This window comes from Physeter macrocephalus, chromosome 13 (genome assembly GCF_002837175.3).
Source record: "Physeter macrocephalus isolate SW-GA chromosome 13, ASM283717v5, whole genome shotgun sequence".
NCBI classification, from domain to species: domain Eukaryota; kingdom Metazoa; phylum Chordata; class Mammalia; order Artiodactyla; family Physeteridae; genus Physeter; species Physeter macrocephalus.
The window spans coordinates 80945679-80957084 of record NC_041226.1 but is presented as its reverse complement, the minus strand read 5'-3'; the positions used below and the strand labels follow the sequence as shown (position 1 = coordinate 80957084).

At 62.8% G+C, this 11406-nt stretch overlaps 1 protein-coding gene across 1 annotated transcript in view; it reads right to left on the bottom strand.

Moving 5' to 3' along the window:
- The window catches only part of MCF2L (MCF.2 cell line derived transforming sequence like), a 90258-nt gene that overhangs the window by 51637 nt on the left and 27215 nt on the right, over positions 1-11406 (bottom strand). The window lies entirely within an intron of this gene.

Below are 11406 nucleotides of genomic sequence, written 5' to 3'. Positions count from 1 at the left end.
AGGGACAGAGAGGGACAGGGAGGGACAGGAGGGACAGAGAAGGATAGGCGGGCAGAGGGGAGGTAGAGGGGAGTGGGCCAGGACCGGGGGCTGGAGGACGGACCCCGAGACAAGTGCTCAGGGAGCAGACACGCTGTGGTCTGAGAGCACCTACCGATGTCCTGGAAGTGGCTGGGCCACCCTTGGGGTTCTCGCCTGCTGTCTATGCAACAACCCACTGGTCAGAGTGGAAACCTGGCCACGGCAGTGGGTTCAGACACACATGCCTGGAGCCTCACCCCAGCCTAACACTGACCCTGAGCAGGGCGCTGAGCCGGGTACTGACAGCCGCAAGTTCTAGTTCAGGGCCCGGAGTGACCCAGTCCCAACCTGGAGGCGTTGACCAGAAACAAAAGGTTTAGCAAGACTCCTGGTGGAACCCAGACACGGACAGGGTCTGGGTCCATGCAGGGGCACCAGCAGGTGGCCACAGAGCCGGGGTGCTCGGGGGCCTTCGGGGACCTGTGTCTCTAGTTGCTGCTCGGTTGGTACCACGTGACTGACGGCCCACGGCTCGTGTCTCCAGACCCGGGTGTCCTGGAGAGACTGCAGCCTTGAACGTTGACACAACTTCTCCACAGAGACTACAACCCACAAATGGCTTAAAAGTCAGCGCTCCTACACCCAGAAGAAGACCCAGGCCCCCAGGGCCTGGAGGTTCGGGTCACGGAGACCGTGAAACGCCCTCCAAGCGGATGAGCCTCCGTCCTGCTCTCCTGGTCCTGCAGACCAGCAAACACGAGCAGGTGGCACAGTAAACGCACAGGCGGGTCCCCAGATCCTGGCTGTCATTTGTGGGACTGCCGAGACCCGGGGCTGGCTGCCCTGTGACTCCGCCTTGGTGCTGACGAGGACGTGACGCGGGCCGCGTGCCTGGGCCACTCGTCCCGACAGAGCCGCAGCACGTTCAGGGTCAGGGACTGAAAGACGGGTCCTGCTCAAAAAACTCAGAGGCCATGACTCTGCCGGCTCCACGGGCAGCTTGGGGCCATGCCACCTCCCCTGTGCAGAGAAACGTCTCACCAGCGGCTTTCTTTTGTGGGAGAAAAACAGGGCTGGAAACAAGTGCTAAAAGAAAACCTGAAACGTTTTTAATCCCAGACGAGGTGGTTTACAGCCGTCACACCTCATTTATTTAGAACACACGTCGGGTGCAATGGACAGGCCGCTGCCCAGAGGCTGGGAGGCCAGAGTTTACGCTGCCCACACTGTCGAGCAGGGACCCTGTTCTCCGCAAATCCGGCCTCTGCCCGCCGGGGACAAGCGCGTCACTGGGACGGACACCTGGGGAAGTGGGGTCTCCCTCAAGCTTGGAAAGGAGGCACCCAGGGCTGCAGAAAACAGCGCGGATGCTGCGAGCTGGCCAGTCCCCTGACCGGCGTGGACGCCGGGACGGGCAGCTCCCCAGGCCTCGCAAGACTGCCCTCAGCCCGCAGACCCCCAGGACCACATCGAGACTGATGGGCATTTCTGCAGAGATTCTCAGACCTGATTCCGAGCAGCTCCGAGTGGTAGGGCCTTCACATGGCCCCTCCGACGAGCACACTCCCTCCTTCCTGAGCTCGCTGTGGACACCAGAGCTGTCTGCCCTCCGTGTCCAGCTCCCCCGGACGGCAGACGGCTCCCCAGGTACTAGGGGCACGGCTGGTACTCCTGACCATCCCTGCCCTTTCTCACCGGCTGGGCCGCTGTCCACGTTAAGTTGCTTCCACAGGGTGACGCGCCTGGGGCCGCCGCCCCGACGTGCTTCGAGTTCCCCGACCCGCCGAGGTCCTGCCAGGCCCGGGGGTCTTTGCACAGGCTGCCCCCTCCGTGATGCTTTTCCCATCCCTGTTTCCTGGTCCAGTCTTACTCAAGATATCTTACCGAGATGTCACCTCTTCGGGGTGGGGGGGGTCTTTCTCCACCTCCTAGCCTGGCAGGGGCCTCACAGCATCCTGCATCCCCCGCGGAGGGCACCAGCCGGCCCACTCCCAGGGCAGGAGCCCAAAGAACTCGTGCTGAACGAATAGAAGATGACTCCTCAGAGCTTCATTTGGAATCTGGCTAATGTGGCAAAGTTCGTTCTGACTTGCACACAGGCTGGTTCTAGAATTTCTGCCCCTTGCAGGCCCCGTGGGTGCAGACCGCTGACCACGGCAGCCGTGCCCCAGAACCCACCACCCGTGAATCTTCTTGGGCAGAACTCCCTTAATATTGTGCCTTTGATCAAATGACCCAGTTTAGGTTTAAAAGTAGGGTTACTCTGCACACGAGGTCCATTCAGACAAATGGACTCTGTACAAAAACTCATACGTGTTAAATGGTCACTGGCCGCCCCTCAGAGAGCTGAGAATAACCGAGCAGTTTCCAGCTGCCATCGAGGCACATGGTGTTTGTCACGTGACCCTCCGTGGACAGCAGGCGCTGCGGTGTCAGGCACTTACTGCTTCCTTCTCCCTCAAAGACTGGGGCCTCGTCCACGATATTTCACCTTGCACTCGAGCGGCAGGTGACGGCCGGTTGAGAAGGCAGTGGAGGTGCCCGGCCTGGCCCATCTGAGGTCTGGGACGGGAAGTGGGGTCACCCTGCCCGCCAGCTCAGGGTCAGGGTCAGGGTCAGGGTCAGGGGAGGCCCAGCTCCCACACAGACCCGCTCTGTGTGCACACAATGCCTCACAGATGACCACCCGACAACAACATTCCTGTCGCCCAGACGTAAGCGGAGACTCCAGGCAATTAGCCAACACAGAGTCACTCTGAGACGGGAGGGGTGCGGGGGGAGAGGACAGCGCTTCCCTTCCGACCCCTGCAGGGCGGGGGCCGGGGGCGGGGTCTGCGGGTTGACCCGGCCCCTCTGGCACCAGCTCTGGGAGCCCGTCTGGAAAGGTGGCTCTGTCCGGAGCACCGCAGGGGACAGACGCCCGCTCCCTGTCAGTGGCCAGGGGGAACGACCCCTCGCTGAGCTCACGACATCTCAGTGGTGCGGGGACCCAGCTCAGTTCTACATGAGGACAAAGGGGAAGAAACACCAACCGCTGGAATCTCTGGCCACAGAGTGGTCCCCTGAGTCCTGCCTGGTCTGCGCAGCAATCGGAGAGTCCGGGGGAGGGGGCGCCACCCTTTTGTCTTCACACCGTTTCATCTTAACACAATCAGACTCCGGCAGCAAACTTCCTTCCTCTGGCAAACTGACTCACATATTTGCTTTCTTTTAGGAGGAGGATTTCATAATGCAGAGCACGCTGCATCTGGCCCGTGCTGCCCACGGGAAGGGCCTCTGAGCTGCACCGTGCTGGCCAGCGCTGCCTCGGGCCGAGAACACAGGCAGGGTTGGGGCTCGAGAGACGCAGAGCGCGTGGACCCTGGAAACGCATGTCCAGGTGGGAGTGGTCAGAGCGCGTGGACCCTGGAAATGCATGTCCAGGTGGCGAGGGTCTGGGTCAAGGGAGCCCACAGCATGTGCAGGAGCCTGGCATTCGTGTTCGGAAGCTGGTCCCTGCCTTGCCGGTGACCTCAGATCTTGCTGAAGGGGGGACAGGAGCCTGAGAAGGGCTCCTACGGAGGGGTCGGCAGCTGGCAAGAGGCCCCGGGCCGCAAAGTCCACTAAGTCCGTTACGAGCTAATCCTCTTCCTTGTTGATATCTGGCTGAACATCCACACCCAAGGCTTTTGTTTATTTTCTATCAGAATACACCCATGATGTCCTCTCAGGGTCCGACGTGGCGAGTCCGTGGGGCGGCCTCACCAACTCACGTGGGTGGGATTCCTAGTGCACCAAGACCCCACCCAGGAAGCCCCAAACCAGAGCGGAGTGTGCGCAGAGGAACGGCCGCAGAGAGGCGACTCCCAGCCGGGGGACGGGGAGGCCTGGGGCTCCGAACGGGCTCCGTTCCGGCCCTCGGTCAGGCAGGGACCCATCAGCCCCCCGAGCCCCTGGGCGGCAGGGGAGGCGTCTCCATGGCAACCTGTAGTCCACGGGACGGCTCTGGGATCCAGCCCTTCGGGATGCAGGAGATCTACACCCACTTGGGCTGAATCCTCTCTCACAGGCCATCCTGGGTATTTTTAACAAGTTACTCGTTACTGGATTAGGCACAAACGTTTCACGTCACGTACGGCGCATCGTTAACTCAGTTCACCGCCGTTCTCCCCGATTCCCTGATCTCAGGACGTGAATCCTCATGTGTTATTAAATAAAAGGCCCCGTACGAGAAGATGCTTAACCAAACTCATCCTCGGGGAAGCCCCATCCTCAGCAGAGGGGCTGGCTCCCAGGCACCCCCGGCGGAGCTCAGGGAACCAGCCGGGGCCCAGCTGGCGCCGTAGGAGCTCTCCCGCGTGGACACCAGGGACAGACACTGAGCAGAGCCGCGGGAGGCCCGGGGGGACCACAGAGGGCGCCATCTGTGCAGACTAGGCCCAGCGGCCTCCTACCATCCAGGCCCCAGACCTGCATCTTCCAAGGCCACGGCCCACTCGGCAGCGTGTCTGCAGCTCAGGCTGCATGGGAACGACTCTCCCGGGGCCTCGGCGAGGCTCATGTAGGATCCTCATCCCGCCCTGCCCCGCCGGCCAGGGCCTTCTCGGTTGATCTCAGACGAGTGCAGGCTTCTCAAGGCCACCCGCCCGTGGGGCTGGTGCTGATCAGACCCTCCTCCGTGCGCTGGACAGCAAATCAGAGGCCAGGGCTCCCCCAGGGACACCAGCGGACGCGTTTCCATCTGCCCCTTCACCGACACCCGTTCTGTGAAGGTTTTGGACGTCAGAAGAGACCACCTGGGCAGCAGCTTCAGCCAGGTGGGCCTTGGGGCGTACGCCCCACACCCACGCCAGAGGCCCCGGATACGAGGCTTGCACGCACGTTTCACAGCCTGGCTTGTGGATATTCACACCGCACGCTTGGCAGTTTCAGAGCTACAAACAACTTCTTAAAAAATAGCTTTTGGAATCCTGTCCCGTAGGATGTCAACTACATCACCTCTGCCACGTCCCGGGAGACGCAGGACATGGCAGACACCTGGCTTAGAGGTCGCACCGCCTGCCGACGGCAGACGGCTGAGCCCTAGTGGGCCTCAGAATCCTCTGTAACACAGGCCCCGGGCAGCGCGCCAAGCACGCAGAGACCCGCCCCGACGCGTGAGCAGCCCTCACACCCACCGACCCTCACACCAGCACGGGGCATTTCCCCAGGGGCTCCGCTCACACTGGGGGCTCCAGAGTTTCACTTCTCTGCACCTTCGGCAGAGCCCCCTCCCCAGCCAGGGAGAGAAGCGCTCCGCAGTCGGGCAAACTTGGGGAGCGCCACAGGAAACCTCTTGTCTTGGAGACTCCGGGGCTACCCCCCGAACTTCACTGTCACAGGCTCTGGGGTGTGCGGGAGAAGGGGGTGCACGGCACCTCCCGACTCCTGCAGGGCTCACGTCGTTGACAGCACACTTGGGGACAGGCCACCCTCGCTGCTCCTCATGGAAACAAAAATAAAGTCTTAACTGAAATTCCCACACAAGTAGCCACTGAGTCAACGACACAGATTAAAGTTAAAACAAAACACCGAGGTCTCAGTCAAGAAAGCAAGTGTGTCTCAAACATCTCACTGTGACCAGTGGACATAAGAGAAAGTATAGGAGGAAAGTAAGAATTTCTTAAACTTGTAGGCTGTCTGGGCAACTGGATTACTTTTAAATGGGTTCACACAGAAAATCTTCAATCCACAGTATAAACAGCAGTTGCAATATAACTGTTACTAAGTACTTTTAATGTACTAATGCATTTAATCGTCACAACAAACCAAGAGGTGGGAACATGATTATCCCATTTTTTTGGATGAGCAAACTAAGGCACAGAGAGGCTGAGTGACTTGCCCGAGGCCACACAGCAGTGATGCGGCGACCATAGGTGCAGCAGAGCAGAGAAGGGCAGGGAAGGGGTGCCCTCAGCCTGAGACGGCATCAGGGTGGGTGATTCTGGGGCTGGGGCTGGGGTTAGCAAGTGGAAATGCTGGCGGGTGCAGGGGGCATGTCTAACTTGGTGGGAGGCTTGGCTCTGCAGAGGCGCGGAGAAGAGCTCCAAGTAACTGCAAAGCAGGGGAAGCTGGGGCCCTCCCGGGCTCAGAGGGGTTACAGCAAACGGGAAGGCCCTCTCCTGCATGTGATCTGGGGAGTCCCTGACCCTGCGGCAATGGTCCAAGAAATGACACTGCAATTAGCTGAGACACTTTAAATCATCTCGTGAGTTTGTATTTCCTCCTTAGAGTCTAAGGAGACTCCATCCTCCCTCCCTCCCTCCCTCCCTTCATTTTTGGCTGCGTCGGGTCTTCGTTGCTGCGCACGGGCTTTCTCCAGCTGTGGCGAGCGGGGGCTACTCTTTATGGCAGTGCGCGGGCTTCTCACTGCGGTGGCTTCTCTTACTGTGGAGCACGGGCTCTAGGCGTGTGGGCGTCAGTAGTTGTGGCACGCGGGCTCAGTAGTTGTGGCTCGCGGGCTCCAGAGCACAGGCTCAGTAGTTGTGGCGCACGGGCTTAGTTGCTCCGCGGCGTGTGGGGTCTTCCCGGACCAGGGCTCGAACCCGTGTCCCCTGCACCGGCAGGCGGATCTTAACCGCTGCGCCACCAGGGAAGCCCCTAAGGAGAATTCTGATCCGAGATCTTATAAGATCTGAAGCTGTGGGCGGAGAGGAGAATGACCTTGCCCTTGGTGAACGGGCAGACGCGCACCTGCAGCCACCTGTGAGCACGGACTGTCCGTTGTCCCCAAGGCTCACACAGACATGCCATCTGCAGAGCTGCTCTGGCCTCTGGGCCACCTCCTGGCCCAGAGGCTGTGTTTTATTTTGCAGAGTCACCCGTTATGTGCAGGGATTCCTGGTCTCCTGGGCAGTGGACCAGTGCTCCTGGGGCAGGTGGAGGCTGTGTGACCTTGGGCGTGTTACCTAACCTCTCTGAGTTGGTCTCTGTCTGCAAATCAGGATAATCGCGGCATCTAGCTCTGAGGAGGCTTGTGCGCACATGCAGCATGGCGTCTGGCATACGGTGGGTGTTTAATTGCTGCTAGCGCGTGAGCTGGCGCCCGGCCGCGCCGTACCTCGGGGAGGTCGGGCCAGGAAAGGGCCGCATCCACCCCTCAGCCTCTCCCGCCACTGCTGCCGTTACCGAGAGCAGGGGCGCGCCCACGGGGAAAGGCGGGTTCTGGGTGGGATGGTCCCACCCTGGCTTTTCCCGCTCCCGAGCCTGCTTGGAGGCACAGCTCTGCCTGGGACCCTCCACCCGGCCTGACCGTCCTGCGGCTCTCAGCTCGCTGGGGCCGCCCCAGCGCCGGATCCCAGAGCCCGGCACCCCCGCCGCGTGCGCCTCATGTGCGCGGCGGCTCACGCGTCTCCAGAGCAGGCCCCGGCCCCCGGAGCTCCCGAGACGACCGGAGCGCCCCCGGCCCCGCCGCCCGACCCCCAGACACCGCCGAGCGCCCGCAACGTGGTCGATGCGGTGGAGCAGCTGCGGTCGTTCATTTTATCCAGTTTTAACGGGTTTGACCGTAACAGCCACACGCGGCCGCTGGCCGCAGAGCCGGACGGAAGGCTCTAGCGTCTGGACGTCAAGAGCAGAGGGCGGCGGGGCCGGCCCTGCCCAGCAGAGAGGACCAAGCCGCGGGGTGCGGGGGCGAGGTGCCGCCGCCCTCACTCAGCTCCCCCCGGGTCGCGGAGCTGGGTTCTGGCCGCGTGCTCGGACGGCCGGGTTCACCCCGGGTTCAGGGTGGGCTCCGGGCTGGGGTTTGAGGATGTCTGCTTGGACCAAGGGGCCTTGGGCCCCGTAGAGGACCCAGAAGGGGCCCCCTGGCCGTGGGCGAGGGCCTCCTTTGCACCCACACCGTGGAGCTCCAAGCGGGGTCGGGCTGCCCCTACAGGGCCTCCCTGGAGAAGGGCCCTGATGAACTAGAATCGGGCCTGCAGGACGGGGGCGGCGGGGGTGGAAGCCCCGCAGGAGGCCTCGTGGCCACACGGCAGGCAGGTTAATTTACTACACGTTACTCCGCGCAGTGACTGTGAGCGCCCAGGGCAGGCTGGAGGGCTAGGGTGGATCTCACCCCCCGCAGGGGGCCAGGTGGCAGGTGGGCCCGGTAACGAGGTCGGGGAGGACGAGGGCGGCCCGGGAGCCGGGGCCGGAGCCTCCAAGCTCGGGCGGCGGGTGTGGGCTGGCACGGAGTAAAATCTCCGTGGACCTTTCATTTTCAACAACGCCCCTCCGAGGGACCCTCGTCCCCGCGCAGCACCGGGCAAACCCTGCCAGGGTCCAGCTCCCGGGCCTGGCCAGCCCACCAGGCGGGTCGTCACGCACGATGACCCAAGGTTACGACGACGCGGTGGGCAGGTCTGCTGAGACCCACCGGCTCCCCATGGCTCCTGGGAGCCCCCAGAGCCCGGCCAAGCTGGAAAGGGCCGGGGGACCTGCAGGCGCAGGCACGAAGCAGCCCCGGGGACAGACGGTGGGCGTCCGCCTCCCGGGCCTCACCGCTCCTCCCCCGGCCGAAAGTCCACCCCCGCCCAGGGCCTGAGGGTCAGTCCTCTCCAAACCTTCCTCCTTCTCCTGGGCGTGCTGGGCCCGAGGGCACCTGCCTGATGAGCTAATGTTGCCACTTAAACACGCACCCAGCGGCCCACGTCCCTGCGAGAGAGAGCGGGCCCGAGAGCAGAACCGCAGCCCCCAGCAGGCAGGCCCCCGGCTTCGGTCTGAGCTGTGCTGGAAGTCCCTCGGGCTCCGGCCTGCTCCAAAAGCAGCGGCCCTCGGGTGCCCAGTTAGGTGGAACCCGCCCTTGTGCTGTTTGCGTCTCATCCCGGCCGGGCGGGGCCTCCACCGGGATCAGGGACACGGTCCAGATGGGATTCCAGGCCCTGGAGATGACCGGGAGAGGGGCTGTGGCTGGGGTCACGCTGGCCCGGCCTCCCCGCAGGACGCGCCGAGCAGAGGCCGCAGGAGGTGCCCCGAGGGCCTGGGGAGGACGTGGCGCCTTCCCGGGGGGCCAACGGCCAGCAGCTCACACACCCTTCAAGCCACACCACCACCACGCCCTCTTCGGACGCGGGCACTTCGGGGTTCAGCCAAAGCCAGCGGGTCCGAGTGGTGCGCCGACAGCAAGGACCCACCCTCACTCGGCTTTGGGTCGAGCCTCCCGCCATGCTGCGCCCCCGGCAGCTTGTCGGACACGTCTCACAAACACACCCCAGACACACACACGTGTGAGCCCACTGCTGTTTGGAAATGAAGGAGACGTGCGACAGCTCTTTTCTAAAACAACCACGCGTCCACAGTAAAAGGCAGCAAGTCCGTAAAGCTCAGGGATGTCCACCTACTTCCGCCCCTCCTCGCTCCGGAGGCAGAAGGCGGGGCTGGGAGCAGTACCCCCGGGGACCTGTCCAGATCTGCCCTCGGAAGCAGCTCACAGAACGGGCCGCGTGGGAGGCCAGTGCAGCCCTGACACCCACACCACGCTTCTGCAAGGGCCCCAGAAGCGCCCCAAACCCTCCCCTCGATGGTGGACACGCTCTTCGACTCCCACTTCCTAAGCGTCCGCAGCTCGATAAATCTAAGACCAAACAAGGAACTGCATTAACCTTCTCAAAACACACCCCACACACAAAAAAACAGAAACGACGCACAGGGCAGAGGAGGCTGGGGCCCTGGGCGACAGGGACGGGGGCGCATGTCACCCTGAGCCTCACCCAGGCGGCCCTGCCGACGGGGTCCCTGACCGCCAGACGGGGCGGCACAGAGCAGAGCGGGGCTTGGGCCCTCCACGGACGCTGCCCTGCCGGAGCCTGACCGCGGAGCCCCGGGCACACGTAGGAGACGGGGGAGAGAGACAGAGGTAGAGAGAGAGACAGAGACTGAGAAAGACACAGACAGAGGGACTGAGAGGGGCAGAGACACAGAGAGAGGGGGAGAGGCAGAGACAATGACACACGCAGGCACAGCGAGACAGACCAAGTGAGAGAGACACGGAGACAGAGAGAGGAGGGGGTGGAGAAGGGGTGACGGAGAGGGAGCTGGGGGGTCGGCAGTGGCGGCTCGTGCACACCCGGAGACCTCACTGGTTTCCGAAGGGACAGGACGGGAGACCCTGGCCCTGGTCTGGGAGCATGGCTCAGCCCTCCTGTCCTGCTCCGCGGGCTCCGCTGCCCTGGACGCGGAGCTGTGGTCTCGCCACGTGACTCTCATCCCCTCCATCTGCCCAGGGCCCAGCTGCCGGCTCCGCCGCCCCCCCCGCCCCCGATCCTGTGCAGCCTGAGCGGGAGCGAGGAAGGAGGTGCAGCAACCTGTCCGCAAACAGCAGGCGCTCATGAAAGTCAGCATTCGGTTACGGGCCGGGTACGGGCCACCTGGGGAGTGTTCCCCGGCAACACCAAGGGAGAGGTCCCATCACACGTGCCAAGAACTCTGGGAAACTGGACAAACGCTTCCTGCTGTAGGAAACCAGTGGATGCTTTCCAGAGACTGGGGGAGAAGCCCTCCACCCCTCAGGCACCCCAAATTGCCCCAGGACATTCACTCAAGAGCCCGTTTATCTTAAAAAATATAAAGCACGAGTTAGAAAAACACCTAGAATTTTTGAGGGAACGTGATAAGAATCGGAGCCGGAGTGCAGTTTGGAAACAAAGGGACGGCTTTGATGACCACGCGTGTCCACGGGAGGGGAGACTCCAGCATTCCGTAGGGAACGCACCGCCCACTGGCGAGCCTCTAAGCTCTAAGCCCCAGGAGGCGTTCCTTCCAGGATCCCAGCCTTGTCACCGTGCTGCCACCTCAGGCGTGAATCACACGCTCTCACCCCGCGTACCAGCTTGTGCTCCGACCTGGCAGGCGGGCTCCGACCTGAGCCTTGTCCATCAGGAAACTCACTGATCCCCTCGTCTCACCTACCGGTCACCTCGTTATAAAGCCGGAAACTTCACGCACTGAAGGCTAGGGCGTGGCTGACTCATTATAACTGACAAAAGACTATTTAACGCCGTGTTGCTCAATCCTTAGCAGAAGCACCCACAGCAAAATGAACTCACGACAAACTACCTCCAAGCGAGCACCTTCCGTCCCTAGAAACGAGCCCAGGAAACTGGGCGCCCTCCCGGGCCCAGCTCTTTGTTCTCGGTCACCACGGGTGTGACCCTCCCCCAGCCAGGCAGGTACAGGAGCGCGAGCTGCAGACCGCCCCCCGGGGCTCCCCCCCGCCCCGGTCCAGCCCCGGTCCCGCTGCGTGGAGAGCCCCCACCGGCGCCCCCCGGCATCGCCAGGTCTCCCGCAGCCGGAACAAAGGAGCTTCCAGGGGAGCGGCGACTGTGGCCCGGTACCCGGCAGGCGCTGCCCGAGGACGAGGATGGGGATGGGGGGGGGCGCGCGGCACGC